The following is a 7,099-nucleotide window of genomic DNA, read 5'->3' as shown; positions in this document are numbered from 1 at the left end:
ATGGCCATACCTTGGTTGATTTGGGAAAAAACGGGCGGATACTCAGCCTAGATCAATCGGAGACAAACCCCTTGAAGGATCACGTTGTGATTTTTAAGTGAAAAATCATTTAAACAACAACAAACTTGTAGGCAAAAATTTCAAAAATTTTCACATATCATTTTAATTCCGAATTAAACACAAATCACAACGATAGATTCATGCATGATGTGTTTATGGAGAAAAGAATAGGATGACAATCATACCTTTAAGACGATTAGATCAAATATGGCCGCAAGGATCTTGTCTCACTATCTCATGTTCCGAGATGGAGAATTGCCATGAAACAAGACCGTTGATTTATGAACACGAACACACCAACAACCACTCGTTGATTCAAGGCTATGACTCTTAATTTTTAGGAGAAGAGAGTGGGCTCTTTTTTTAAAAAACCTAAGGAAACAAATTTTCTTTATATTTTTCAATACCAAAATCCGGTCACCCTAGAGGAGAGAAATGAGTGAGATATTTCTTTTTCTAGCCACCCTCCTCGGGTTTTCAATAATTTCTCTAAATTCGAAACCTAACCCTAGATGGGTTTTTCTGAATTTTTCCCTCAATTTTTGGAACAAAATCCGAACTCTCCCTTCCAAAAGGATTTCTGAATTTTTCTAAAAAATAAAATCAAATCTCTCCCTCCTTTAGTTGCCAAATAATATTATGTTCAAACTTTATTTATGAATTTTAAATTAATCATCATTAATTTTAAAATTCCAAATTCATTCCTTTTATTTTTCAATTATCAAATAAATGAAAAATAACATAATGAATTTATTTAAACATAATTGTGTAACAAAACATCAGTTTTAATTTTCTCACTTATTAGAGCTAGCCTTGAGACCGAATGGACCCATATGAACAAAGCTATGGAATTACAATACTCGACTAATTTATCCCGATAAGTTATCGACGTATTTAATTCTGACATCGTACGACTCCACTAAAGGTTTGATGCCGACTAATCTCTCGATTCATATGCGCTATTTTTCTGATGGTGTTAATACAATTTATCACATGGTCCACAGAATAAGTACGATATTATCCTTCGTGAATATCAGTGACTAGAATGGTATAGAAAATTACCGTTTTACCATTCTAGTCATTATTTCCTCAACTCCTTTATATGATTGTGAATAAGAAAGACATATGTTCGTAAGATGTCTCGCACATGTCACGACGTCTTAAACAATGAATTCCATCATTGAATACCAGGCCTGGTTTGTTTATTCACACACCCATCAATAAAGCATAAGGTGATATTATCGCTTACGAATTTCATATCTGTGAATCACATAACTCCAAAACAATTATGTCATGATCCCAATAGCCAAGATGTTGTTCAAAAAATTATGAACTAATCTCATTGGTGAATCAAAGACCATGAGAAATTAAGTCGAGTTATGTATTCACTTCAGGATTAAGATAATTACGCAAATACACTTAAGTTGTAATAATTAGATTCAGAGCTCTGTAAACGGTTTTTGCTCTAATCTAATTAGTTACGCGGTCTATTCAACAGTTGTGAACATGTCTAGATCAACCACAGAGTCCAAATCCCATGCCCCGAGACCAACATCACATGGTTCGATCTAACAGTCATAATCGGATTCGATTGCCCAATCGATCCTAAGACTGCGAATATCAATTTTTAAACTTTATCAGAAGAGCTTGTTCGGCAGGGATCCCCTGACTCTTCTTTCGTTGATAACAGTTTATGGACTAAGCAATATTACTAACACTCTTGAATATGAATCAAAACATAACTTTATTTTATTTATAAACATCAGCAAAATAATGATGTCTGATATTTACCATTTCATAAATAACAAATTACACCCTACTTTATAGACACATTTCCAACAAACTCCCACTTGAACTTAAAGTAGGTGTGTACAATCTCGCATCCCTAAGCCCTCCAGATGACTGTCGAAGACTTTACCAGATAAAGCCTTTGTGAATGGATCAGCCAAGTTGTCATGTGTTAATATCTTTGTCACTTCAACATCGCCTCTTTGCATAATCTCCCGAATGAGGTGGTACTTTCGCTCTATGTGCTTGGACCTCTTGTGGCTTCTAGGCTCCTTAGAGTTTGCTACAGCCCCACTGTTATCGCAATACAGTAGCATGTGCCTATTAGCATCCGGAACAACTTCTAGTGATACAAGGAACTTCTTAAGCCATACGGCGTCTTATGCAGCTTCACAAGCCGCCACATATTCAGCCTCCATGGTGGAGTCAGCTGTGCAGGTTTGCTTAATACTCCTCCATACCATTGAACCTCTATTCAGGACAAACACAGATCCTGAAATGGATTTCCTGGAATCCTTATCCGATTGGAAATCAGAGTTGGTGTAACCCGTCATAGTCAGGTCAGTACCTGAGTATACAAGCATGTAGTTCCTCGTTCTCCTAAGATACTTGAGGATATGCTTGACAGCAGCCCAGTGCTCGGGTCCAGGGTTAGACTGGAATCTACTCACCACACCTACCACGTAGCATATATCAAGTCTGGTGCAAAGCATCGCATACATGAGGCTTCCTACGGCTGAAGCGTAAGGAACTCGGCTCATGTCTTCCTCTTCCTGAGGAGTTTTGGGAGGCTGGTCTTTTGAGAGGGATACTCCATGTCTGAAGGGTAAATAGCATTTCTTGGAGTTCTGCATGGCGAATCGGTCCATTACCTTATCGATATATGATGCTTGAGACAGTGTCAATTGTCTGTTCTTCCGATCTCGAAAGATTTGAATTCCCAGAACATAGGCAACTTCTCTTAGATCTTTCATATCAAACTGCTTTACAAACCAGAGCTTAATTTTAGTCAGTCTTCTTGCATCATTCCCAATGAGCAGTATGTCATCCACATATAAGACTAAGAAAATCACTTTGCCTTCTTGTGTCAACTTATATACACAAGGCTCATCCAACGACTGTATAAAACCATAAGTTTTAACAGTCTTATCAAATATGATATTTCATGATCTGGATGCCTGCTTTAGTCCATAAATGGACTTTTGCAGTTCACAAACCTTTTTTTCTCAACCATTTTCAATGAATCCATTTGGTTGAGCCATGTAGATGCGCTCATCCAGGTTGCCATTCAGAAAAGCTGTCTTTACATCCATCTGCCAGATCTCATAATCTAAGGCAACAGTAGTGGATAGAAGAATACGGATGGATTTAAGCATAGCCACCGGAGAGAAGGTATCCTCATAGTCAATTCTTTCTTTCTGGGTGTAGCCCTTGGCTACCAGCCTAGCTTTGAATGTCTCCACATTCCCATCTGGACCTCTCTTCTTCTCGAAGATCCATTTGCATCCCACGGGTTTTATCCTTTCAGGAGGATCTACAAGTGTCCATACGCCATTCTTATACATAGATTGTATTTCAGCATTCATGGCTTCTTGCCAAAGGTTTGCTTCAGAACTTGCCATAGCCTGTGAGTACGAGATATGTTCATCAATGTCTAAATCTGAGACTGCAGTCAATGCATCTCCATAAGACATGTACCTATCCGGTTGTCTCACAACCCTCCCACTACGTCGAGGCTCTATTGGTGTTAGTTCCTGTTGTGGTTCATTTGTCATCAGTTCAGGAATAAAACGTGGAGATGCTACACGAACATTTTCACCGGTCAATTCCTCAAGTACAAGTCTGCTTCTAGGCTTCATATTCTTCACAAAATCCTTTTCCAGAAAATGAGCATTCGTGCTAACGAATGTTTTCTGATCGGTAGGACTATAGAAGATGTAGCCTTTTGTCCCTTTCGGATATCCTACAAACAGACATAATTCTGAACGACTGGCTAACTTGCCAGTCTTCTTTCTAAGCACATGTGCTGGGCAACCCCATATTCTGGTGTGGCCAAGAGATGACTTCTTGCCACTCCATCTTTCATATGGAGTTCCAGGCACTGCTTTAGACGGAACTTGATTCATAATATATGCAGCTATTTCCAAGGCATATCCCCAAAAAGAATCAGGAAGGGATGAGTAACTCATCATTAATCTAACCATATCCAATAGAGTTCGGTTCCTTCTTTCTGACACGCCATTCTGTTGAGGAGTACTGGGCGCAGTCAGTTGAGAAAATATACCTTATTCCTTAAGAAAGTCTTCGAACTCTCCCAACAAGTATTCACCACCACGATCGGATTGTAGTGTTTTGATTTGTTTGTCTAATTGCTTTTCAACCAAGGCCTTGAATTCTTTGAGCTTTTCAAAGGTTTCAAACTTTTGACGCATTAGATAAATATGACCAAAATGAGAATAGTAATCAGTGAAGGTTACAAAATACTCATATCCTCCTCTTGCTTGGATATTGAATGGCTCACATACATCACTATGTATGAGTTCTAGGCATTCATCAGCTCTATTACCCTTTGCTGAAAAGGGTCTCTTGGTCATTTTTCCTTCAATGCAGGATTCACATGTAGGTAGTGAGCCTACACTTAAGGTTTGTAAGGGACCGTCTCTTACTAACCTTTAATCCTGTCAAGGCTAATATGTCCAAGACGTAGATGCCATGTATAGGTTTGATCTGTTGGGTCTAACCTTAACCTTTTACTATCCCTAATTGAATAATCATTCAACTCAGTATCATAAATCGTTGGAACAATTGGTTTAACGTAGAACAAATTGTTTATCATGACTGTAGAAGTAATCATGAAACCATTCTTAAGAATCTGAATAACATCATCATTGAATCCTAAAGAATATCCTTGCTCAACCAAACGAGCTACAGAAATAAGGTTTTTCCCAAAAACCGGGACATAATAAACATTGTTCAAAACAATAAAACTGTTCTTAAAAACTATTTTAATGCTTCCAACTGATATAGCTGATATTGATGCTCTGTTCCCCCAGCGAAAGTTAAACTCGCCCTTGCTAAGCTTTTTGCTTTCCCTGAACCCCTGCAGAGAACAATAAACATGATTAGTGGCTCCAGAGTCTACGATCCAAGAAAAAGTAGAGTCAGCCACAAAACAGGCTTCGGTCACAAGTAATGTACCTTTAGCTTTAACCTCCTTGAGGTAAGTAGGACAGTTGCGCTTCCAGTGGACAGCTACTCCGCAATGGTGACATTTGTCATTACTCTTGTCTACCTTTGCAACATTCTTGCCCTTTCCAGCTTTTTCTTCCGGTTTCTTCTTGTTGCGGTTTTTCTTCTGTTTTTTGGCACCAGAGGTGGAAGGCTTTGCTTCAGTAAGGTTTGCCTCTCCATTCCTCTTTTTACCCTTAAGCAGTAGGGTATCCGCAATCTGAAGCTCCTTCATGAGTTCAGGGAGTGAATAGTTTAAGTTATTCATTGAGTAGTTGAGCTTGAAGTTGTCGAACATCTCCAGGAGAGTCTCTAGGATCATATCCACCTGAGTCTCCCCATCTATCTCAGCTCCCATGAGCTCCATCTCATTCAGGTGACTAATGATCAGTAGCATATGGTCCCGAACAGGAGTGCCGGATTTCATCCGGCAGTTCATGAAGTTACGCACCGCAGCTTGCTTGGCTTGACGGCCCTGGCTGCCGAACATTTCAACAATACTGTAGATCATATCTGCAGTCGTCAGCATGTTCCGACGTTGCTACTGCAACACATTGCTAATTGATGCTAAAATATAGCACCTAGCAATCTCATCGGAACGCATCTAAGAAGTGTATGTGTCTCGCTCCTCTTGAGTAGACTCCTCAGTCGGCCCAAGAGGACGGGGGGTGGTGAGCACATGCTTGTGCTTGTCTACTGCCAACACGATATCAAGGTTACGTTTCCAGTCAAGGTAATTTTCACCCACTAGTTTGTTTGTACTAAGAATTTGTGCGATCGGGGATAAAGACATAATTGCTGAAAAATAAAATAAAGTGGCGTTGGCAATTTGCTTAAAATTTAGGAAAAGTATGATGCATGAATGCAAATACCTAAATATGAAAAAATCCTTTTGAAAAACATATTTCATCCAAGGTGTTACGATCATAAATGGTAACACGTCCCACCTAAGGGTGGTGTCCGTGAAGCCTCCTATCACATCGAGACTCCTCTCGTTTGGTCCACCTTACAGGATGTCTCCACATCTAGTGCAACCAATCACCATCTTTTTGGTCACTTCAGTCCCATTGCCTAGCTCCTAAGGGAGGTTACAATGGACTTCAGTCTAAGTGTTTAACCGACAAATCGACTCTAGAGGTTGTTATGAACTAATGGTCCATCTAGGGATGGTCCCGCCTCACTACTCCCTTTTCGAGTCTTATCTTCTCAAGCAACCTGATGACTCTTTAGCGACACGCTTCGTGGGTTTCTCCCGTTGAAGTGGGGATTACTAAGGTGGCTCTTAACCCGTCCACGTGTCACGATCAGGCTAAAGTCAGATACCTTGGGAACGTTTCAACGCAAACGACCCTCCCACTTAGTTTTTGAAAAAAAATGGATTTTGTTTTAAAATTAAGTCCAATTAATAATTCGCCAACACAAAATTATAACCTTTATAAATTTGTCGTTGCGTTTTATAACACTTTATAAAATTTACCCATTGCATTTATAATTATAACAATTTATAATATTAAACTACAATGATGCATGAACATGTTCGCATGGCAATTTGATATTGGCATCACTATATCCTATATGGCATGTTTTACAATGATGCGAGATTAAATAATAAATCATCCATTCAAAATTTAACCTCTCTATGGCTCATTTCTAATTACAACCCATAAAATAAATGAATAATAAATTACAATAATATTCTTCATCTTGTCTTCATGGCGTCTTCACAATTTTCCTTTTTCAAAGTCCCTGAAAAAGAGAATATTTCTTAAAAGAAAAAAAATTAATTTAAAAAAAAAAAACTTTTTTTTTTATAGTTGGGTTGGGCTCAGGACAATCTGTTGGGAATGGTGTCCTAGAAGCATGAGATGTAATAGGATATTTATTATTTATTTAATAAAAGAGTTTATTCATTATTTTATGTGCATATATTTATGAATATTTTATGAATATCAATGAAAATTTCATGATTATTTATGTAACCTTAAATATTGTATATAAGTGTTATATACGAGAGGATAATGTT

This window comes from Morus notabilis, unplaced genomic scaffold (assembly GCF_000414095.1).
Source record: "Morus notabilis unplaced genomic scaffold, ASM41409v2 Scaffold825, whole genome shotgun sequence".
NCBI classification, from domain to species: domain Eukaryota; kingdom Viridiplantae; phylum Streptophyta; class Magnoliopsida; order Rosales; family Moraceae; genus Morus; species Morus notabilis.
Note: the sequence above shows the minus strand (reverse complement) of the source record.